Consider the following 26,658-nt stretch of genomic DNA (forward strand, 5'->3'; position numbering starts at 1 on the left):
CATTCACCAGTCAACACCAAATGAACACAAGCACCAATTCAAATATAATTCTTTGTATAAAGCCGACAGACTTCACATGTACACTAAAACAAAATGAAAAGCTTAAAAGATGAATTCCACTGATAAATTTCTGCACACACAGAAAGCTATGACAAATCCTTTCTTGAAATAGATTCTCACATAAATCAAATTTCAAACACCAAACACACAGATTCGAAGTCAAAGATAACTGTCATTTGATTTTCAGTCATAGATGATCATCAGCCTTCCATACTGTCATGCCCAAAATTTAGGGCAAAAACGGAACGATTTTTTTTTTTAAAAAATACTAATTAATTAACAAGTTCGCTCACACGACAAGCGTTAATGAAATTCCCATAATTATATTTGAGCTAATTCTGAAACGAACCAAGCATCGATAATTTGTTTAATTCTAATTGCGGAAAACTAACTGGTTTAAATTTATCTCCATGAGATACCTAGTCATTAAGTTTATTAAAACAATCACGCTAAAGAAATAGGAGAGGAAAATTAATTCAATCTCCAATATGACCATATAGTCTAAACAACCATTTTAAAATTTTAATGCTCTAATTAAATTAACTAGGGCAATATTAAGCATTTAACTCGCTAAATACATTTGAATTTTATAAGACCAGGCTTTATTCATAAATTTGTATATTCTTTTTTTTTCTTTTACTACCTATTAGAAACCAATTCAAAGGTATTTAAATATTTAAATATCTATTAATTACTTACTCCAAATATAACCAAAATTATATATATATATATATATATATATATATATATATATATATATATATATATATATATATATATATATTCATATATATATATATAGATATATATATATTTACATATATTTATATATCTTAATTCTTCTAAAATAACTTTCCAAAATAATAAACAATATTTTCCCAACCCTAATTAGGGTTCTATTTTTTTTATAATATATTATCAACTCTAAACTATCATGTAAAATTTAATTCATTTACCCTAGCCCTACCCGGGCTAGGGCTTAATCCATTTTGTTTTTGCTTACCACTGAGTGTTTTTGACAGGGCCGAAACCCCAAGGCAGCGGCCATTTTCATTGCAGGTTCGAAGAAGGCGACAGGGAGGGCTGAGGTGCCACTGTGTGGGCGCACAGTGGGCGCCGCGGCACCACTGTGTGTCCACACAGTGGGCGCCGCTAGTGGCTCACACCACTGTGTGGCCACACATTGGCGGCCACGGCCGTCCACTGTGTGTCCACACAGTGGGAGCCAAGCGGGCCGCACTGTGTGTTCACACAGTGGGCGCCGCGCGGCCCTCACTGTGCGTACACACAGTGCGGCCCGCGTGGAACCCAAATCTCCTTTTTTTTTTTTTAATTTATATATATATTTTTTAAATATATTATATATAAATATATATATATATATATGTATATATATTTATATATATATATATATATATATTTATATTTATATAAATTTATATATATAAAAGTTTTAAGGGTGAATATATATAAAAATATATATATATTTTTTAATAAGATTTACATACAAAATTTTAATCAGAATAACAATGGGAAACACATTATGTAAATCAAAAATTACATGTCCACAAATAAACATTTAAGTATATATATATATATATATATATATAATTTATATATAACTTAGGCTCTTTTATTTATTTATTCTAATTGCTGATAAAAGAAATAGAAGTAGATCTTTTGCTAAACTTTTATTCTAACACTTTTTTTTTAAAAATACATCATACTATTCTGAATAAAACACATTCATTGATTTTTCCACTAATAAAACAATTACTTAAAACACTTTTTTTTTTTTTTTAATACTTAGGATTCTTCAGCAGAATAACTCATACTTTTCAACAAGTAGAATATAGATAAAATTTATTTGAAACTAATTTTTCCATAATACAAAAGAAGCTTTTACATGCAACTCAAAGAGGCTTTTCTTTTTCTGAAACTCAAACAGAAGTAGAAATAAAACAAGCTTTTACAACTCTAAGATATTCTGCATATTTACAGGATGTTTCCTTGCTTAGCTACAACAATAAAACTCAAGTCTATTTTCAAGAATTACAACTTGCCTCTCATTTCTATGAATGAGGGCATACTTCTGAATCAAATTAAAACAAATATTTGCAACTGGATTTAAGTATCTTCAACAATAATCTTCTGTGTCTTTTCATGGTTCCTATTCTCTTTCTCCTTACTTTCCTGCATAATAGAAAACACAAATATGACCACGGAGTGCTCACCTCCCAGCCTAGGCTAACTGGTAGCCACCCCTGAGCTCAGAGAACCAATTCCTAGACGGGTAACATACAGGCAAACACATAGAAGACAATGTATACAGATAATCAGACACACTCCCAACTTGGCTTCACAACACCACACTTTGGTGATGATCTTTTCAAAGGGTGGTAGTGGACCAATACCCTGAGGAGAACTGCAAGTATGAAATAAACAAGAAGCCACCTCCTGGCACAATAAATATATCAAGAATCTCAACCCCTTATTCCTTATGCCCCCCAAAGGCATTCTAGCCTTATATCCCTCCTTATGACCCCCATTGCACAAACAGGCCATGCAGCAAGGGTCACACAAAGATCCCTTGTGATCGCTCTCAAAAGAGAGTCTCTCACTCGAGGGTTGTCACTGCTACCACCCACAAGATCCTCTTCTCTCCCAAGAGAAAGAGGTCTTGAGGAAACTCCCAAAACACAACACAAATCATAATGCAAAAATACCAAAAGATTTTTCAACAAATACATTCAAGAAACACAGATTTCTTACACCAACAAACTTCCAGACATAAGCAAGAAGAAGACATTATAATGAATAACTGAAACCAACCTTAATCTGCCCAAAGGTATTATGATATTTGATGAAGAGCTGCCCAATCCATGAATCTTTTTCCTTCTACCCTTAATCAATTTTTCTATTCCATAACATTATTTTCTTTTCAAAATTTCTCTTGTCTCCAAAAATGGAGAGTGGGTGATTACCCTTCAATTCTCAAAAATCTTGCTTAAGAAGCTCATTCTCTGAGTTCTCACAAGTTTCCAAAAACCAAAAGGGAAAGAAAGCAAAAATGCAAAAAGACTCCCATTCGAATAAGAAAAATCTAAATTAGATTTAAACTTCTAATTTTCAATTTTCGCACAACTCAAAAAAGCCAATTTTTAAAGCGTTAAAAAGATCATTATAAAGTAGAAACTTGCCTAGAATTACCCCTAACCCCTAGGTATACCTTTTGGGCTTTAGGAAACCCTATTAAACTACCCCTAGGTGTTCATTTAACCCATTTTAAACCCCTCTGAAGTTTATTTTTGGGTCAAACATAAGTTGACCACCCCAAATATTATATTCCCAAAGTATTTATGACAACACATTATTTTATTTAAGAAGAACTATAAGTTAAACACTTTCCCACCAAGAGACAAAATAAAACATTTAAATTTAAATCCACACATGTGTCAAGTGACACAAATAAAACACTTTTACAAAAATAAAACATGAAATTGTCTCTTGTAGTTTTTACACAATAAATTTAAATAACACTTAACACTCATGCAGCATATACTGTTACGAATAAAATACAACACAAATGGGGTGTTGTCTCTCCAAATAGACAAACCCTGGCTTACGAACATACATAAGTCTAGGTTTGATTCTCCATAATTTTCCATGGTCACATGGTAAATTTCCTGCGCATCTCAATTTACACATTAGTACTTCCAAATATCCATATATAATATAATTCAATAATATAACAATACACATCATTACTTGCATACAATTTTCATCAGCACAGATTGAATACATCTTTTATCAAGCAAATTCACATAAGCAATTTCATCCCAATTCACATAAACTAAACATACATCATAGTTCTATTATCATAGAAAAGTCCTGCAATTTAAATAACGACATCTATCATTGCAATATCATCTTATCTAACAATCATGTAGTGTTCTATCACAAAAGCATATAAGTAAAATCATCAAATCATAGCAATGTTATCCAAATCCTGAAATCATATAAGTTCTAAGTCTCAAAAAGCATCAAAATAAAGTATCCATCATAGTCTAAATATAAAATCCACTGAATGTCAGACTGAGTCATGGTGAGGCCTCACATCCTCCCCCTCTAGGCATGAACTTCCTCCTGGAGTTCATCAAAGAGGTGGGGGTACTCTGATCTCATACGTGCTACGTCCTCCCATGAAGCCGTAACCTCATCATAACAATCCCACTGGACCCTAACCTGGTCCAGCTCTCGACCTTGAAGGGCCAATGTCCGGCATGCCAAAATGCGAATGGGCTCCAAAGCTAGCTGCCCGTCTGACTCCACCTGCAAGGCATCCCAATCTAAAATGTGAGACTCATCATAGATATACTTTCTCAAAACTAAAACATGAAACACATCGTGGATGCGTGACAGGCTAGGTGGCAAAGCTAAATGGTAGGCAACTGGGCCTATCCTCTCCAGAATCTTGAAAGGTCCTACAAAGCGAGGTGCGAGCTTAGAACCCTTTCTGTAACGGATTAGACTCTTATGCGGTCGCACTCTCAAGAAAACTCTGTCTCCAACCAAGTAGCTACAATCTATCCTCTTTGCATCGGCATATTTCTTCTATCTATCCTAAGCCTCTCTGAGATGCTACCTAATCAAATCCACCTGCTGTTCCATATCCCAAACTAACTCAGGACTAATAGCAACTCTATCCTCTATGCGATCCCAACTCAAGGGCGTCCTGCAAGGCCTGCCGTATAATGCCTGATAGGGTGGCATCCCCAAAGAAGTGTGATGCCCATTGTTATAGGCAAACTCCACTAAGGGAAGATACTCCTCCCACCGGGTTTGATGATCCATGACGTACATACGAAGCATATCTTCTAACACCTGATTGACCCTCTCAGTCTGACCATCTGTCTCCGGGTGATAGGCTGTACTGAAATTGAGCTTAGTGCCCATAGCTGCCTGTAATGACTTCCAAAAGGAAGAAGTGAAAAGAGAATCCCTGTCAGAAATAATCTTGCGGGGTACGCCATGTAGTCTAACAATGTCTTGCAAGAACACCTGTGCTACTGCTGGAGCTGTGAATGTGGTACGAACTGGTGAAAAGTGAGCTACTTTAGTCAACTTGTCAACTGTCACCAAGATAGCATCATGGCGACGAGAAGACATAGGAAGACCAATGATGAAATCCATGGATATAGTATCCCACTTCCACTCTGGTATAGCATGAGACTGAAGCAACCCACTTGGATGGCGGTGCTCTGCCTTTACCCTCTGACACTCGAGGCATCGAGCTACTATCTCAGCAATGAGCTGCCGCATTCCCGGCCAATGATACAACTGCCTCAAGTTAGCATACAACTTCTTAACCCCGGGATGCGCTGCATAAGGAGCTCTATGAGCTTCCATGACAATGAACTCTCGCAATCCCCCGGAGGAAGGTACATAAATGCACCCTTTGTGGCGTAACAGTCCATCGGACTCCAAAGAATAATCCACATATTTCCCTTCTAGTGTAACCTGAGATTGTATTACCTGACCAACCTCTGCATACCATCCATCCTCTGGCAAGTGCTGAAGTATACGGTCTCTCAAATTCGTGCCCATGGATATGGTGTAAACCTCGTGACGTCTCCTACTCAAGGCATCTACAACTACATTTTCCTTTCCTTTGATGTAGTGAACGTCAAAATCGTATTTGCTCAAGAACTCCATCCATCTCCTCTGACGTGCATTAAGGTTCGGCTGAGTAAAGATGTACTGAAGACTCTGATGATCCGAATGTAGCTCGAAGTGATGTCCTAAAGGAAGTGTCTCCACCTCACAAGTGCATGCATTACTTCTGCAAGCTCAAGGTCGTGAGTGGGATAATTAAGTTCACGAGTCTTAAGTTTCCTAGACTCGAAAGCTATGGCCCTACCATCCTACATAAGAACTGCCCCTAAACCCTCTAGGGAAGCATCTGTACAAACCATGAAGTCAGCTAAAGGATCTGGTACAACAAGGATAGGAGCGCTAGTAAGTGCCTTCTTGAGTTCCTGAAAGGCCTTCTCGCACTTCTCTGTCCACTCAAATTTCTTCCCTTTACGCTGAAGAGAAGTAATAGGATGTGCGACTCTGGAGAAACCCTCGACAAAACATCGGTAATGCCCTGCTAAACCCATGAAACTCCTAGCCTCTGTCACACTGGTAGGCGCTGGCCAATCCATAATAGCCCTAATCTTTGATGGGTCAATTGAGATCCCATCACCGGAAATAACGTGCCCAAGGTACTTGACCTCAGACCGAAAGAAAGCACACTTCGATAGGCTACCAAACAACTGGTTATCCCGCAAACACTGCAATACCTGTTTCAGGTGCTCCTCATGCTCCTTCTCATTTCGAGAATATATCAGTATATCATCGAGGAACACAATAACAAAACGGTCCAGAAAGGTACGGAACACCCCATTCATGAGGCTCATAAAAACTGCTGGGGCATTCGTAAGTCCGAAGGGGACTACGGTAAACTCATAGTGACCATATCTAGTGCGAAATGCGGTCTTGTGGATATCACTTTCCACTATTCTCAACTGATGGTATCCTGACTTCAGATCTATTTTGGAAAAGACTTTGGCACCCTGAAGCTGGTCGAATAAATCATCAATTCTGGGCAAAGGATATCAGTTCTTGATGGTTACTTTATTTAGCTGCCGATAATCCATACACAATCGGAGAGATCCATCCTTCTTCTTAACGAAGATGACTGGTGCACCCCACGGGGATACGCTAGGATGGATATGACCCTTCTCAAGAAGTTCCTCGAGTTGAATTTTAAGTTCATTAAGCTCATTTGTGGTCATTCTATAAGGTGCTCTGGAAACTGGCTCGACTCCTGGTACTAGGTCTATATGAAAATCAATCTCTCTGCAGGGAGGCATTCCCGGTAACTCTGAAGGAAATACATCTGAATATCCCTTAAGGATAGGATGGTCATCGAGTGATGTTTCTTTTTCCTCCTCTTCTCCTCTATCACTGATAGTGATAGTAAAAAGTTGACATCCCTTCCGCATGCTCCGCTTAAGCTGCATTGCGGAAATCATGCGAAGAGACACGGGCCTCTGAATTCCGGTAATAACTATGGGCGAACCATGATCATCCTCACACTCGATCTTTTTCAGGCGGCAATCCATCTTGGCCCTGTGAGCATAAAGCCAATCCATGCCAAGTACGATTCCGTAAGATCCAAGTGGAGTCACTCTAAGGTCTACTAAAGTGGTGGACTTGCCAATTTGCAGCTGACATGCCCTAACCTCTGATTCCACTAACACTCTAGCCCCTGAAGCTAATTCCACTTCCCAACTGACACCCTATCTAGTTGCCACTAGCCCGCAACGCTCCACAACCAATGGAGATATAAAGGAGTCAGTAGCTCCTGAATCAAACAAAATAGATACATTGTCACCTTTGATTATACCTGTAGATTCGATAACTGTGGCTTGATGCTCAGCCTGGTAGTTGTCAACCGCTGCGAATACTCTATGGGACCTGCCCATATCACCAACTGTCGGCTCTGAAGTGGCCATCCGCTGACTCCCTGCTACCTGTCCCTGAGGGCAATCCCTCGCCATATGCCCCATGGCTCCACACGTAAAGCAAGCACCCCGTGCCTGGAACTGGGCACCCTGAGGCCTAGAGAATGCCTGACCTCCTGTCCTACTGGATCTGCTGTACCCACCCCTGGAGGACTGCTGAGTCCCCGTCAGCTGTGTGTACTGCCCCTGTGCTCTCTGATCACGTTTCTGTCCCTGAGTCTGCCACTGTTTGGGCTTGGAGCCCTGCTGATACTGTGGAGGCTTCTGCCTCTGGTTCTGTGGTGTCTATTGTGGAGGAGGGGGTTTGGAGAACCCCTGAGAATTTTGGTTGTTCCCTTTCCAATGTGGTTTCTAGAATCCATAAGTCTGAGGTGCGGGATTTCAGTTCTGAAACCGATCCCTATTGTCCTATGGTCTAACCTAAATTTCCTCGACAATCAGTGCCTTCTCTATAGCAACCCAAAGGCTCTCTGGGGTGGACATCCTAACAGGCTCAGTTATACCGGCATTTAATCCCCTGATGAAGCGGTTTACAAGAAGTTTCTCATCCTTAAGATAATCTACATATGGCAACAACTCAAAGAATTTACTCTCATACTGGGTTACTGACAAGCCTTTTTGTTGGAGATCGTGAAATTCGTCTATACGACGCTGCCTGAAGTGTTCTGATAGGTACCTCTCATGGAACCTTTCTGTGAATATCTCCCAAGTGAGTGTATCAGGAACTAATCCGCATTTGTACTCTTCCTGTCTCCACCAGGTGGAGGTTGTCCCTCTCAGAAGATGAACTGCAACACGTGCTTTCAAGTTGCTCTCATAAGAACACAACGCAAAGCACCTCTCAAGACTCAGAAGCCATGCCTTGGCCTCTACTCCATCTGTAGAACCTCCGAAGGATGGTGGTTGGAGGCGCATGACCTCCCTGATGAGATCCCCTGGATCTCGACGACCTCTCTCAAAATAAACTGGTTCCACTGCTGGAGGTGGTCCTGGCATGTGCACTGACTCTGGCTCATTACCACCCTGACTCTCTACAGGAATCGGGGCTGGGCTCCTGCTTCGTTCTCTATCAACATATCTATGACTCCCAGAGTCATGACTCCTAACTTGAGGGTTCTCTGCTGGGATCCTCTCCTGAACAATGCCAATAAGATTCTGAATGGCTGCTAAGAGGTCTTGGTTAGGTTCATTTGGCTGTTGGGGAGGTGCTTCTGGGTTCTCCTCTGGAACCAATGCCTCCCTCTCTACCTCATCGCGTGCTAAGCGCACATGTCTAGGACCCCGTCCGTGCTTGCGAGCTTGTCGCGTCGTCGGAGGTATCCTAAGAGGAAAATAAGGCAAAACAATTAATTTATTTCTTTTAGAATAAATTCAATTAAATTTGAAAATCAATTTAACAAAATAGTTTTAAATATTCTAAGGCCAAACGTAAGTGAGTAAGGTTCCTAGTGTGGAAACCTTGCTCTGATACCAAAATGTCATGCCCAAAATTTAGGGCAAAAACGAAACGATTTTTTTAAAAAAAAAAACTAATTAATTAACAAGTTCGCTCACACGACAAGCGTTAATGAAATTCCCATAATTATATTTGAGCTAATTCTGAAACGAACCAAGCATCGATAATTTGTTTAATTCTAATTGCAGAAAACTAACATGTTTAAATTTATCTCCACGAGATACCTAGTCATTAAGTTTATTAAAACAATCACGCTAAAGAAATAGGAGAGGAAAATTAATTCAATCTCCAATATGACCATATAGTCTAAACAACCATTTTAAAATTTTAATGCTCTAATTAAATTAACTAGGGCAATATTAAGCATTTAACTTGCTAAATACATTTGAATTTTATAAGACCAGGCTTTATTCATAAATTTGTATATTCTTTTTTTTTCTTCTACTACCTATTAAAAACCAATTCAGAGGTATTTAAATATTTAAATCTCTATTAATTACTTCAAATATAACCAGAATTATATATATATATATATATATATATATATATATATATATATATATATATATATATATATATATATATATATATATATATATATATATATATATATATATATATATATATATATATTTACATATATTTATATATCTTAATTCTTCTAAAATAACTTTCCAAAATAATAAACAATATTTTCCCAACCCTAATTAGGGTTCTATTTTTTTTATAATATATTATCAACTCTAAACTATCATGTAAAATTTAATTCATTTACCCTAGCCCTACCCGGGCTAGGGCTTAATCCATTTTTTTTTTGCTTACCACTGAGTGTTTTTGACAGGGCCGAAACCCCAAGGCGGCAGCCATTTTCATTGCAGGTTCGAAGAAGGCGACAGGGAGGGCCGAGGTGCCACTGTGTGGGTGCACAGTGGGCGCCGTGGCACCACTGTGTGTCCACACAGTGGGCGCCGCTAGTGGCTCACACCACTGTGTGGCCACATAGTGGCGGCCACGGCCGTCCACTATGTGTCCACACAGTGGGAGCCGAGTGGCCCGCACTGTGTGTTCACACAGTGGGCGCCGCGCGGCCCTCACTGTGCGTACACATAGTGCGGCCCGCGTGGAACCCAAATCTCCTTTTTTTTTTTTAATTTATATATATATTTTTTAAATATATTATATATAAATATATATATATATATATATGTATATATATTTATATATATATATTTATATATATATATATTTATATTTATATAAATTTATATATATAAAAGTTTTAAGGGTGAATATATATAAAAATATATATCTATTTTTTAATAAGATTTACATACAAAATTTTAATCAGAATAACAATGGGAAACACATTATGTAAATCCAAAATTACATGTGCACAAATAAATATTTAAGTATATATATATATAATTGATATATAACTTAGGCTCTTTTATTTATTTATTCTAATTGCTGATAAAAGAAATAGAAGTAGATCTTTTGCTAAACTTTTATCTAACACTTTTTAAAAAAAAATACATCATACTATTCTAAATAAAACATATTCATCGATTTTTCTACTAATAAAACAATTACTTAAAACACTCTTATTTTTTTTTTTTAATACTTAGGATTCTTCAGCAAAATAACTCATACTTTTCAACAAGTAGAATATAGATAAAATTTATTTGAAACTAATTTTTCCATAATACAAAAGAAGCTTTTACATGCAACTCAAAGAGACTTTTCTTTTTCTGAAACTCAAACAGAAGTAGAAATAAAACAAGCTTTTACAACTCTAAGATATTCTGCATATTTACAGGATGTTTCCTTGCTTAGCTACAACAATAAAACTCAAGTCTATTTTCAAGAATTACAACTTGCCTCTCATTTCTATGAATGAGGGCATACTTCTGAATCAAATTAAAACAAATATTTGCAACTGGATTTAAGTATCTTCAACAATAATCTTTTGTGTCTTTTCATGGTTCCTATTCTCTTTCTCCTGACTTTCCTGCATAATAGAAAACACAAATATGACCACGGAGTGCTCACCTCCCAGCCTAGGCTAACTGATAGCCACCCCTGAGCTCGGAGAACCAATTCCTAGACGGGTAACATACAGGCAAACACATAGAAGGCAATGTATACAGATAATCAGACACACTCCCAACTTGGCTTCACAGCACCACACTTTGGTGATGATCTTTTCAAAGGGTGGTAGTGGACCAATACCCTGAGGAGAACTGCAAGTATGAAATAAACAAGAAGCCACCTCTTGGCACAATAAATATATCAAGAATCTCAACCCCTTATTCCTTATGCCCCCCAAAGGCATTCTAGCCTTATATCCCTCCTTATGACCCCCATTGCACAAACAGGCCATGCAGCAAGGGTCACACAAAGATCCCTTGTGATCACTCTCAAAAGAGAGTCTCTCACTCAAGGGTTGTCACTGCTACCACCCACAAGATCCTCTTCTCTCCCAAGAGAAAGAGGTCTTGAGGAAACTCCCAAAATACAACACAAATCATAATGCAAAAATACCAAAAGATTTTTCAACAAATATATTCAAGAAACACAGATTTCTTACACCAACAAACTTCCAGACATAAGCAAGAAGAAGACATTATAATGAATAACTGAAACCAACCTTAATCTGCCCAAAGGTATTATGATATTTGATGAAGAGCTGCCCAATCCATGAATCTTTTTCCTTCTACCCTTAATCAATTTTTCTATTCCATAACATTATTTTCTTTTCAAAATTTCTCTTGTCTCCAAAAATGGAGAGTGGGTGATTACCCTTCAATTCTCAAAAATCTTGCTTAAGAAGCTCATTCTCTGAGTTCTCACAAGTTTCCAAAAACCAAAAGGGAAAGAAAGCAAAAATGCAAAAAGACTCCCATTCGAATAAGAAAAATCTAAATTAGATTTAAACTTCTAATTTTCAATTTTCGCACAACTCAAAAAAGCCAATTTTTAAAGCATTAAAAAGATCATTATAAAGTAGAAACTTGCCTAAAATTACTCCTAACCCCTAGGTATACCTTATGGGCTTTAGGAAACCCTATTAAACTACCCCTAGGTGTTCATTTAACCCATTTTAAACCCCTCTGAAGTTTATTTTTGGGTCAAACATAAGTTGACCACCCCAAATATTATATTCCCAAAGTATTTATGACAACACATTATTTTATTTAAGAAGAACTATAATTTAAACACTTTCCCACCAAGAGACAATAAAATATTTAAATTTAAATCCACACATGTGTCAAGTGACACAAATAAAACACTTTTACAAAAATAAAACATGAAATTGTCTCTTGTGGTTTTTACACAATAAATTTAAATAACACTTAACACTCATGCAGCATATACTGTTACGAATAAAATACAACACAAACGGGGTGTTGTCTCTCCAAATAGACAAACCCTGGCTTACGAACATACATAAGTCTAGGTTTGATTCTCCGTAATTTTCCATGGTCACATGGTAAATTTCCTGCGCATCTCAATTTACACATTAGTACTTCCAAATATCCATATATAATATAATTCAATAATATAACAATACACATCATTACTTGCATACAATTTTCATCAGCACAGATTGAATACATCTTTTATCAAGCAAATTCACATAAGCAATTTCATCCCAATTCACATAAACTAAACATACATCATAGTTCTATTATCATAGAAAAGTCCTGCAATTTAAATAACGACATCTATCATTGCAATATCATCTTATCTAACAATCATGTAGTGTTCTATCACAAAAGCATATAAGTAAAATCATCAAATCATTGCAATGTTATCCAAATCCTGAAATCATATAAGTTCTAAGTCTCAAAAAGCATCAAAATAAAGTATCCATCATAGTCTAAATATAAAATCCATTGAATGTCAGACTGAGTCGAGGTGAGGCCTCACACATACACACAAAGTCTTTCAGCTAAATTTAAAGAGATAGTTTTTCAAAAACTTAGTGAACACAATCAAAGTCATTACAAAACTTATAAATAGGTAGCCAGACCAATAGTTTTAACCAAAGGTAAAATTAAATCGAAAGAGTTAATAAGAGACTGCCCTAACTATATAACTGAAAATAAGAAACTACTAGACTCGCTGGCAAACAACTACCAGCAGTGCTAGTCATGTTGTCGATTCCGTCTTAGTCGGATTGTTCAGGCTGTTATTCTGGACAGACACCATAACCGCTTTTGCCGGACTCCACTCTCGATGAACCTTCGAGAACTCTTGAATTACTGTTACATGCGGCAGGCTATTGTGTATTACCCTTTGCTTCTAGAGTTCTTTCTTCCTCTTCACTATCTGCACTTTTTCCCTGTGCGAATCCAAGTGATCTAGGCAAACTGTGAGCATTGACTCCACTTTGGAAATCTTTGTTAAATCTTCCATAGCTAGGGATTTCGCCACTTTAATTTGTTTAATGTGGCTGCTGAATTGATTGATCATTTCTATTGTATCTTCCAAAGTCTGGCTATCCTCCTTACCCAACTGGACATCTACACAACGGAAATCCTTTTGCATGGTTGTTCTTAGGGTTGTTAGTTCGCCTCGTAGATTGGTAGATTCGCTATGACTTTGTTTGATGATTTGGTTACGCCACTCTATGCTTTCTTTGCATATAAACATTATATCTTCATTTAACCCTGGCACTTGTCTTTCGGCAAGAAAATTCATCAAGCCATAGCACTGAATGTCATGCATTTGCTTTGAAATCATTACCCATTTAGTCTTTTCTTTATGCCATGAGATTAAGTCGACATCCAATTCCTTGGTTACTTCATTAGCATCTTTAAAAATTTGAACTAAATCAGATATATAATTAGTTCCTTGATGCACAATCGATGTGAGCCACTCAGAGAAAATCTCTGTAATCATCTTGTTTCGTTGAACCTCATCAAAGAACTTCTGATTACCAGGGGATTTCAAACTAAAGGGAACAAAGCTTTGGGACAATGGTAGTAGACTGTTTTGTAAAGAATGAATGTATTGAGCCATTTGCATTAAATTGTGCTTCAACTTTGCTTTATCCTTTTCGTCCTTCCAAGTGTGGGAGATAATCCTTTTGGTTGAAGTCTCCAAATGTTTCACATCAATTGCTCTCGTTCCTACCCCCAAATCAACTCGCTCAATAGTATAATTAGCCTTTGAGGCAATGGAAGCATCCTTATCAGATGTAGGTTTGGCTGTTGGTATTTTGGTATGGTTTTGTCATTGATGTCAACACCTACTAAAACACTAGCACTTTGGAGATCCAGCAACATTCGCCAGCAAGCAAGTAACTATTGCATGGTTACTGGTATATGGCACACCAACAAGATATAATGATCACCGACACTTGGAATGGCATGGAAGACACATGGTTATGTCGAAGACATCGTTCGGACATCTTGTCTTGGAGTTTTGTTCATTGGTATATTCACAGTTGCATATTTGTTGTTACCGGCAAATAGGTCTAGGGTTACACCGGCAGGTTTATCTTTTCTAGATCAACATGGCACACTATGGAGATGATTAATTATTGTTGTAAATGCATTAAGTCAACGTGTTCAATCGGTTATTGCATCGGATGTTATATTCTTCTTGTATTTTGACCTGGTCACTTGGCCACCAATGGAATGTGCAGCTTCAAAGTCAAGTTTTTCCTCTTTAATCTTAGTCTGCTTCTTTCCTGCAATAGAAATAGGGGTGTTAGTTAAAATAGTGGTTTTTCTTATAATATTCCTTTTTCCATTTTTGTTTCTTGAACTGGTTGCCTTCGCCGGATGAAATCTGCAACTCCTTAGCCAATTCTCTATTCTGCGAATTATACTAAAAGTGCATGCTTGTATGCTATCTTCCATCTTTCAACTCAAGTCAACTTCTGGAAGGGGTTCATTGTGTACCCGTCTCATGAATTCTGGATCCAGTACATCTTCATTATCAATAGTGACACCAGAGGTATCCATTTGCAATTTCATGTTAAGAATTTGTTTCAGAGTTAACTTGGACCAACTCCTTTTTCTCACTTCAAACTCATCTAGGCAGTCTTCCCAATAATCCTCCAACTAGGGCACATGTTGATTAGGCATTATCTTTTTCACATACTGGGCAATAAAACCTTTACTGTCAAAATTATCTCTTTTCACAAAGGTTTTCAAATGAAATCTCTTAAATTCTAACTCAAGATTTAGTGCATCAGAAATAGACCTACAATTGTAATGGCCTAAATCGATAGGAAAAATTCCACTTGTGCAAGAATCTTCACCATAATCCTTTGCAACATAGGCTAACTGCCTAGAAACTTCAATCGAAACACAGGAGTCTGAAACATATCTAGGTAGCCTAAAGGGTCACCTTTAAAACCTCCAACCCTTAGTAAGTGAAGTGATTAAATTGAGTAAAGAAACTACCATAGATGTTAATTAGTTCAACCGCTTCTGTAGACATTCTCCTATGCAAGTTATCTTGTAACTCAAAAGTCAACCTCCCAACAAAAATGTCATTCCAGTGAAGGTAATTATCAACATGTCCTTTTTGGGTCAAATGAGGGTGATACTCATAAATTTTAATACCCTGAACCCATTTTGCATGGAACAGTCCAGGCCACTCCCTCACACAAGCTACCATATATAACAAATATGAAGACATACAGAAATTTGACATTCCAAGGTAATTGCTCAAACCCTCATGCAACCTTTCTGCAATAACGGTTCCCAAGTCAATGAACCATTTTTTGTCGAGAGTGACCTGGATGAAGAAATACATCCAGTCTTCCTAATAGAAGGAGTGTGAATTTCCCCTAACCCTGCTCAACATTATTACCAAATCCCTGATTCCAGGAATCAAATGCTGTCGGGTTAACAGTCTTGGAAACCTTTAACCGCCCTTGTGAAACTTCAAAAGCCAATTTCATGCAATAATGGTTCTGTAATACTGCTTTTTCTCAAAAAAAACTCCATAAGACTTTCCAATAGTCCAATCCTCATAGGGTTCCCGATGTGGGATACCCATGGCAGTCATTACTGTTTGTCTATCAATGGACAACAAAACCTCGCCATTATTTTTCCTAATGCATCTGTTAACTTTATCATAGTGATTTATACACTCTAAAACCAATTCAGAACAAGGGGCAGCTGTGGAAAATGTGGCTGCTTCCAATAAACCACTTTGTGCAATGTCTTTCATAATAGAATCAACGACTGGGTTCCTTACTCTTTCTAAGAAAACATCTAAATCTAATTGAACTAAAGCTGTATCACCCAGCTTTGGTAAGGAACTTACAAGGGAAGAAGAGTTCATTAATTTAGGCAGAATAGGCCTCATGATTAACTCGTGATCTTTCCCCAATCAACCCAGACAAAGAAGAAAATAGGTAAAATAGAAACGAATAGCTAAACAAAATACCCAGATCTTTTTCTAAAAACTGTAGCAATTAGGAAAGTCATTGAACATACCTTCCTCTGTCATCTACAAAACCCCTGTCGTAGTCTATTTTCTTCTCGCTCCAAAAACTCTTCTTAAAACTTATTCACAAATGACAATCTCGACAAGACAAATGCTTAATTTAAAAAGCCGAGAAAATCTTACCCATGATTACTACAAATTGTCATCATTACTCTTCACTCATGCAACATCACTCTAAAATGATTGCAATCGAGCATGCATTTAATAGCAAGTCACTTCATATATGAAAATATGGATTTCCACGTCATACTTTCTATAAATGACAACTTTCAAATTATTAAAGAAAGAATATTCCATTTCTTTGCCACCGTCAATCATATCTTAAAATCTGTGCTGCCACCTCATGAAAAGTCACATGATTTCCAAGAAATCAAAACATCGAACTTTGAACCTTGAGGAACAATCATAGCGCAAAAACATAAACATGACAAATATTGAACTTTGATCCTTGAACCTAAAAGGTTCAAGTTCAAGGTTCAACCAATACTAAACACCGACAAAAACTAAAGAAGACTTAAGGCCACATGGGAGGACAAACTTTTTATACGACCCCCATTGAACTTTGAACCTTGAACCAAAAAGGTTCAAGTTCAAGGTTCAAGTTCAACATAGTGAAACTTAAAGGAAACAACGAAGATTGTATTACATGGGGAATTCAAAGCACACAATGCCACCAAAGGACCAGATAGGGATGTGACTCAATAAGGCAACATATAGAATGAAAATTTTTATATGTACCGCCAACAGTGGCTCTGCATGGGGACTAGAACTATAAAGTATCAAGCAATGAACCTCAGAATCCCTTGTTTCGCAAAATGACTTAAAACAAAGGCCTGACTCACAACAAAACTCACGCACCTATACTAACACAACAAAATTGTATGTACAAACTGATAGGGGACTCCTACTTACAATTGATACAATTTTAAGTCCTGTCTATTGTAGGACAGGGGTAATTCAAAGCCATCCTGATAAGCAAGTTTAAAAGAATTGGGACCTCTTACTTCATGAATTACATAAGGTCCTTTCGACAGTGACTCAAATTTGTCGTGAGCACCTTTTGACTCTCTCCTTTTATCCCATAATAACACCAGATCACCTTTCATGAACTTCCCGGGTCTTACCTTCTGATCAAAAATCTTTTTTACTCTCATCTGATGTTCTGTAATCCTGTCAACCAACTTTTCCCTTTCTTCCTCAATCTTGGTTAAGTACATAATTCTCTTTTCAAAAGAGCTCTAAAAGAATGCATCTTCTACTACAATCTGCAATCTGGAAGCTACTAAATCTAAGGGAAGAGAGAGCTGGGCACCAATGTCGTATACCAACTCAAAAGGAGACATCCCTATGGCTCGTTTAGGTGAAGTTCGATCTACCCATAGTGCTTCATGTAACTTCTTATGTCAGTCCCTGAAACTCTCACTAACCAGCTTCCTCATGATGTTGATTAAGTTTTTGTTACTTGATTTTGCTTGACCGTTACCCTATGGGTAATAATCAGAAGTGTGTGCCAAAGAAATTCCATGATCATAGCAAAATAAAATTAACTCGGATGAAGAGAAATTTGATGCATTATCTATGACTATTTTCTAAGGAACCCCGAACCCGACAAGAATATTGTCTTTAAGGAACACACACACAACCTCTATAGTGGTCTTTTTCACAAGAATAGCTTCCACCCACTTAGTGAAATAATCCGTTGATGTTAATGTGTGAGTATGCCCTACACTAGAAATTGGGTTTAGAAGACCAATGAAATCTAACCCCCATTGTTTAAAGGGCTCCTCAATTACTATAGGTCTTAAGGGCAAGGCAGCCTACTGGGGTTTACCTGTGAACAATTTGTACTTCTCACACTTCGCCACCCAAGCATACACATCTCTAAACATTTCTGGCCAATAGTAATAGTTTCTCAAGATTTTATATGCAGTAACCGTAGAAGAGAAATGCCCACTGCATGCCTCATTATGAAAGGTTTTTAGTAAAGCCTCTTGATGCGACTTATCTACACACCTGAGAAAAGTGCCATCCAAGCCTTTTTTGTACAATATGTTATAAAAAATAACATACTTTGTAGCTTTCAACTTCAAATTTCATTTCTCCCTAGGAGAAAGATGATCTGGACAGTCTCCATAAGTGAGATAATAGGCAACATCGGTGAACCAAGAATTCTGATGATTAACAAATAGAGTTAAGGGTAGATTCTCCTCCTCTTCAAACTTATTCTCCGCCATTAGTTTACAAAGGCCTTGTCCTCTGACCAACTTAGTGGGCTTGATGTCCAAATTCAACTCCTGAATCTTAGAGACCCAAGATGATCTATTGTTGATACCAACATCCCGCTGGGTTAAAACACATTTCACTGCAAATTTGGGAACAAAAATAGTTGCATGTGAATGAAGTATATAGTACCTGAATTGTTTCATAGCTTTCACTACTGCATAAGCTTTCTTTTCTGTTTGTGAGTATTTTAACTCATGCTTCTTCATAGGTACACTCATGAAGGAAATTGGAACTTCCTCATTATCTTCACTTTTCCGCACTAAAATTCCAGACATAGTATGCTCTGATGCATAACAATAAATAATAAAGTCTTTACTAAAATTTGGATTAACTAGAGTAGGTGCATGTGCAATTGCCCTTTCAATTTCTTCAAAATCCTTTTTACTTGCCTCATTCCACTTAAAAACTACTTTCTCACTCATCATATTTACAATATATTTAGTAGTTTCAACAAAATTGGGAATAAAACACCTTATAAAGTTCACCTGTCCAAAGAAGGACCTCACTCCATTTCTGTTGGAAGGAAGACTAAGTTGTTGTATTGCTTGTACTCTCTGTGGATCTACCTTTACTCCCTCTTGTGAAACAATATTTCCAAGAAGTTTTCCTTCTATGACACCAAAAACAAACTTTTTTAGGATTTAATGATACTCCATGCTCTCTACATCTCACTGGAACTTTCCTCAAATCCCGTACATGATGTTTCCTCTTCCTAGAGAAAATAGTCAAATCATCTAAATATACCACAATGATCTCATCCCTCAAATGCCCAAAGGAAAGATCCATCGCCCTCTAAAACATTGCCCCTGCATTAATCAACCCAAAAGGCATTCTATTATATGCAAAGGTGCCCCAGGGAGTTATAAAGGCTGTCTTGTGTTGATCTTTCTCCAAAACTGATTTGGTTATATCCAGAGAAGCCATCCAACATGGACATCATCTCTGATCTTGAAACAGTTTGTAATATGGTCCATTGCTGGCAGAGGATAATTATCCTTCAAGCTTGCTTGGTTTAAGTTTCTAAAATCAACACAGATTCGTATTTCCCCATTTTTCTTCCGAACTGGAACGATATTGACAATCCAGGTAGAATGATGTAAAGGATAAATAATTCAGGCTTTCAACATCTTTTCGGCCTCATGGAAGATTGCTTCTGCTACTTTTGGATTAAAATTCCTTAACTTCTGCAGGAAAGGATTGACACCTGGTTTCAAAGGAATATGATGTTGGAAATTACCATCCCTGAAATTCTTTAAATTATCGTAGCTCCATGCAAAAACATCTTTGAACTCAACCAACAAGCTGATGAACCTCCTTTTCTCCTCTTCAGAACAAAATTTTCCCAAATTAACAAATTTAGGATCCTCCTTAGTACCAATGTTGATTTGCTCATACTCACCAGAGTTTTGAATTACGAGAGTCCCTTTCTCCCCTTGCTTAACATATCCATCCTTTCTATCAAAATGACATTCAAGAGAAACTAAACCCTTTGGGATTTTATTTTCTTTCAACTGTAACATTCCATCATGCAGTTCCTCTAGTGTATCAAAAGAAAACTCTTTACAAATCGCCTCTGATCCTTCATAAAACAAGGATGTGAAAATCTCAGCACACTATAAAAAGTTATGAATCTGTTTATCATTTTCAAATACGTGCCAGGATTTGGAATTGTCAGGCACGCTGGGTCTATAAACTAATTCTACCCTGTAGGTATTAGTTGTGAAATCAGGATGAGGCACTAATAAAGCTGCAGATACCGCCAAAGAATCAGCCTTCGAGTTAAACTCCCTTGGTACCGCTTCAATTGAGAAAGCATCAAATGCTTCGACCTCATCCCAAACACGATTTCTGTAATGTCTCAATCTCTCATTTTTAACAGTGAACAAACCTCTCACTTATTTTACAGTAAGTTCAACATCACCTTTAACTTTCAACATTTTGATCTGCAATCTCTTCGCTTCAGCAAGACCTAATAACAAAGCTTCATATTCGACTGTATTATTTGTGTTTTGGAATTCCAATTTGAAAGCATAAGGAATAACTTTACCTTGGGGAGGTATTGATACAACCCCAGCCCTTGAACTAGAAGATGAACAACTCCCATCAAATTCCATAGACCAGAGTTCATCAGACGTGCCTGAATCTATAGCCTTGTCCACACCTTGAGGATTAGTTGATATCATATAATTTCCAAAACCACAATCTTGATACAAAATCTGAGCTTTCGGATCATTTGAGGGAAAGACTGTGTATTTAGCTTTTGTTTCAGGATGCAAAATAAATCTCTATTTTCCAACTATGATCATTGCTTGAGACCAATCCATTCTAATTTCCCCTCCCATATCTTTACAGAAGGTGCGACTCAACAACATGCCATAACTAGCAGGGCTATCAGCCACTAGAATCATCAACTTGATTCTTTTATCAGGATGTGCTACTAAGGCGACCTGTGCATCCTTAATTTGCCCTAGCAAAGGAATCTACTTGGAATCCATGGAATAACATTTGCCAAAGGTCTTTGTTAAGGTTAATCCTAAAGATTTTTCTACTACTAAGGGCATGACATTGTCTGATGCTCCTGAGTCTATTATACAATTACTCAATTTATGCCCATTAATATATAAGGACACATAGAAAGGTTCTGGCTTATTTTCAAAGTTAGGTTCAATCAATTCAGCTTGTTGAGGAACGATTTTTTATGAGACTTCAGGAATTACTAAAGCAGGACTGACATTTTTGTGTGCTGAAGAATTACCAATCACCGGCATTTGGGTTGCACTTGCTAAAGCATGAGCATCATTTCCCCTGACGAATTCAACTAGTCTATCTAACTCCTTAGGGTTCAATTTCAAATACTCAGCCAGAGTGATGTGAACACAGGATGACTTGCAAAATTCAATGATATCAAAAGGATTACTAAATGAATCAGAACTTAAAGAAGCAACTTCTTGAACAACTTTTGAAACACCTCCATGATGAGTTAGAATTTCCCTTCCTTTTACAGTGCTATGGACGAGTGTTACAACATCTTGAGACTTCAAATTTTGTTGAGTTCTAGTAAGAATTGCATATGAGGAATCTTCCAAAGAGAACAACATGTTTCCTCCCCTTTTTGAGTCAGAGACATATTCCATATAATGAATTTCAGAGTCGCCAAGCATACTTTGGGAACCTCCTTCATCAACTGCTAAGATTGTTTCTCCTTTACTGATCATTTGAGAAAAACGAACCATCTCTGGACATGAAGAACCATCATGTTCATCAGTTAAATGAAACACACATGTGTTTGTCTTAAGAGGTGGCACTTTAATAGAAAGTCCTTGTTGCACAGGGGGTAATTGTAATTGTCTTCCTCCATTTCCTCCCTATTGGTTAGGATATTTTCTAGGAATGTCTTGGTATGGTTGAGAATATGAAGTACTTGCTTTAGGAGCCTATCTCTTTAGGGTAATCACATCATTCATTAATCGTTGGATGACAAGATCTGAAGAAGTTGAAGGTTGAGTACTTGGTGTTTGTGCTTCTCTTTTCCATTTATCCGCTGTGATTAAATCATCTTCTAATTCAACTACAAGTGTTTTAACGTCGTTTAAATCTGCAACCCTTTGCCTACGAATCAGGAAACCTATTTCATAAGACATAGAATTAATGAAAAAAAACGTAAGATTGTCATCTGAGTGCTTTTGATTAACTAGAATCTTGTGCAAGATCTTATCAAATCTCACCACAAAGTCCCTCATAGATTCTAGAATTTCTTTTTTTAACTGGGATAATTGGGCTAAGAGGGAATGTTCATCCTCAGCTACTTTAAATCTTGCTTCAAATCTTGTCTTCAGATCTTGCCAGGTTGTTATCACACTATTTGGCAGGTGATAAAACCAATCGGCTGCTACCCTTGTTAGTGTTTGGACAAACAACCTGACAGCAATGTCCTCATGTTGAACCTCTACTACCCCACAAGCTACACTGAAGGTATTCAGGGGCTCATCAACAGTGATCGTTCCATCTCCACTAAATTTTGGCAAATGATCCCTAGCATCTTTTGGTAAGGGGTTAAGATTCAAACCTAAGTTCAAGAGGCCTACGACAACCCCCCAAGGGTTATTTCCTGCCATTGGGAGTATGATAATGAGAGGGGTTGGGTTGAATATATTCGGCAAGGCAACACCGTGCAGGGTCAAAGCTTGACAAACTAAGGACATAGGTGATGATAACAATGGAGAAGGAGGTCTACTTCTTTCCCTTCATTGAGGTGAGAAGGTAGGTTGAGAATTTAAGTTCTGCAACTCTTCAAAGACAAGATCAAAAACCCCCTCCCTTCTTTGGGATCTAGTATATGACTTAGAGTCCAATGTGGAACGATCAGGGTAACAAGTGTCTGGGATTCTGTAATTGATTATTAGGGACTTGAATAAAGAAAAATCTAGGAACAATCACCCTCTCAAAAACTAACACAGGATGATCTACTTGTCTTTCTATTTCATCGAGGAAAGCACTTATTCTATCATATTAAGCTCGACTTCTTCTATGTCTCTAAGCTAGAGTATCTAACTCATAGATAATGTTACTTTTCTCTTCTTGCACCCAATTTAAATTTGGTTGTAAAATAGGCAAAAAAACTTCATGAGGCAGCACCATTTATAAAGAACAAACCATCACCATAACAACGAATTTGTTTTTTAAAACCAATTGTTGTCGTTCTTCCCCAACAGAGTCACCAAAAATCTGTTGGTAAACATATTTGTCTCTCACAATTTATTTAATTTTTCTACTCTTTAATTCAAGAAATGAAAGACAAATTTCACCAAATAGTTGGAAAATCATTATATTGATTAACCTCTAAATTAAGATACAACTCCCTTTAATAGATATTCAATCAGCTCCAAATTACACACAACCAATATTATACTTTTCACCAAAAAGCACAGAAAGGTAATTGCATTCACCAGTCAACACCAAATGAACGCAAGAACCGATTCAAATATAATTCTTTGTATAAAGACAACAGACTTCACATGTACACTAAAACAAAATGAAAAGCTTAAAAGATAAATTCCACTGATAATTTTTTGCACACATAGAAAGCTATGACAAATCCTTTCTTGAAATAGATTCTCATAGAAATCAAATTTCAAACACCAAACACACATATTCGAAGTCAAAGATAACTGTCATTTGATTTTCATTCATAGATGATCATCAACCTTCCATATACACAAAGTCTTTCAACTAAATTTAAAGAGATAGTTTTTTCAAAAACTTAGTGAACCCAATCAAAGTCATTACAAAACTTATAAATAGGTCACCAGACCAATAGTTTTAACCAAAGATAAAATTAACTCGAAAGAGTTAATAAGAGACTACCCTAACTGTATAACTGAAAATAAGAAACAACTAGACTCACTGGCAAACAACTGCCAACAGTGCTATTCATGCTGTTGATTCCTTAGTCAGATTGTTCGGGTTGTTATTCTAGACAGACACCATAACCTCTTTTGTCGTACTCCACTCTCGATGAACCTTCGAGAATTCTTGAATTACTGTTACATGCGGCAGGCTGATGTGTATTACCCTTTGCTTCCAGAGTTCTTTCTTCCTCTTCACCATCTGTACTTTGTCCCTATGCGAATCCAAGTGATCTAGGAAAACTGTGAGCATTGACTCCACTTTGGAAATGTTTATAAAATCTTCCATAGCTAGGGATTTCTCCACTTTAATTTGTTTAATGTGGCTGCTGAATTGATTGATCATTTATGTTGTATCTTCCAAAGTCTGGCTATCCTCCTTAAGCAACTGGATATCTACACAACGCAAATCCTTTTGCACGGTTGTTCTTAGGGTTGTTAGTTCACCTCGTAGACTGGCAGATTCACTATGACCTTATTCAATGATTTGGTTACGACACTCTATGCTTTCTTTGCATATAAACATTATATCTTCATTTAACCTTGGTACTTGTCTTTCAACAAGAAAATTCATCAAGCCATAGCACGGAATGTCGCGCATTTGCTTTGAAATCACCGCCCATTTAGTCTTTTCTTTATGCCATGAGATTAAGTCAGCATCCAATTCCTTGGTTACTTCATTAGCATCTTTAAAAATTTGAATTAAATTAGATAGATAATTAGTTCCTTGATGCACAATTGATGTGATCCACTCAGAGTAAATCTCTCCAATCATCTTGCTTCATTGAACCTCATCAAAGAGCTTCTGATTACCAGGGGAGTTTGAACTAAAGGGAACAGAGCTTTGGGACAATGGCAGTGGACTGTTTTGCAGAGCATGAATGTATTGAGCCATTTGCATTAAATTCTGCTTCAAATTTGCTTTATCCTTTTCATCCTTCCAAGTGCGGGAGATAATCCTTTTGGTTGAAGTCTCCAAATGTTTCACATTAATTGCTCTAGTTCCTACCCCCAAATCAACTCGCTCAATAGTATAATCAGCCTCTGAGGCGGTGGAAGCATCCTTATCAGATGTAGGTTTGGCTGTTGGTATTTTGGTATGGTTTTCTCATTAATGTCAACACCTACTAAAACACTAGCACTTTAGAGATCCAACAACATTCACCGACAAGCAAGTAACTATTGCACAGTTACTGGTATATGGCACACTGACAAGATATAATGATCACCGACACTTGGAATGACATGGAAGACACATGGTTATGTCGAAGACATCATTTGGACATCTTGTCCTAGAGTTTTGTTCATTGGTATATTCACAGTTGCATATTTGTTGTTATCGGCAAATAGGTCTAGGGTTACACTGACAGGTTTATCTTTTCCAGATCAACATGGCATGCTATGGAGATGATTAATTATTGTTGTAAATGCATTAAGCTGACGTGTTCAATCGGTTATTGCATCAGATATTATATTATTTGTAAAATATTTTTATTGTAATATCTTGTAGAGCCGACCTACTAAAACTGGTCTTAGGTTATGGTATAAATGTAAGATCTTATTTGTAAGATCAAGTGTGGAATGCAAAAAAGGATTGTGTGAAGGTATATGCGAGATTAAGTAGAGCTATACATGAAGACATCATTTGAAGGTGAAGCTAGGTTTTTGTGAAAGCATATCAGCATTACACCGATACTGAATCCAACATATGAAGATGCTATTTTGTGCAGTACATTCTTATTGGATTTAACCATCCAACTGTAGTAAGCATGACTCCCATTTTGTGATTGAGCAGTGAGCTCTAGGTTGTTGGCCTTTCTACATGTGCAGACCCCATTTATGTACACTTACTATCTGTAGTAGTATCATCTGATTGTGGGTAAGGTTTCCCACCATTGTTTTTCCCCTTACAGGGTTTCCACATAAAAATATTGGTGTTATGTGTTGTGGATGACTTTGTGTTTATGTTTCATGCACTAATCCTTACCAGTATAGCTATTAACTATTATAACTATCTACCGACATGCTTAACTGGTTTATCGGTATTAAGCATTAAGTTGGTTAAATTGTTTTTGGTTTAAATTTATTTGACAACTGATTCACCCCCCCTCTCAGTTGTCCCTGGGACCTAACATTTGGTATTAGAGCTTAGTCCTCTTTTTGCAGAAGTTTAACAGCTTGAGGAGATCCAATGTCTACTAATTATTTTAGGAAGGAAAGTCCTAAACTTGATGGAACCAACTATGGCATATGGAAGATCAGAATGGAGACACATCTAAACTACATTGGAAAAGACATCTGGGAAGTTACAAAGAATGGTTATACTGTTGTTGTACTAGGTCAGCCCAGTCTAGCTAACTTGACAAAAGATGAGGAAAATGACTGCAAAGCAAGAGAAGCACTTTTG

Source organism: Cryptomeria japonica, chromosome 9 (genome assembly GCF_030272615.1).
Source record: "Cryptomeria japonica chromosome 9, Sugi_1.0, whole genome shotgun sequence".
Taxonomy (NCBI): domain Eukaryota; kingdom Viridiplantae; phylum Streptophyta; class Pinopsida; order Cupressales; family Cupressaceae; genus Cryptomeria; species Cryptomeria japonica.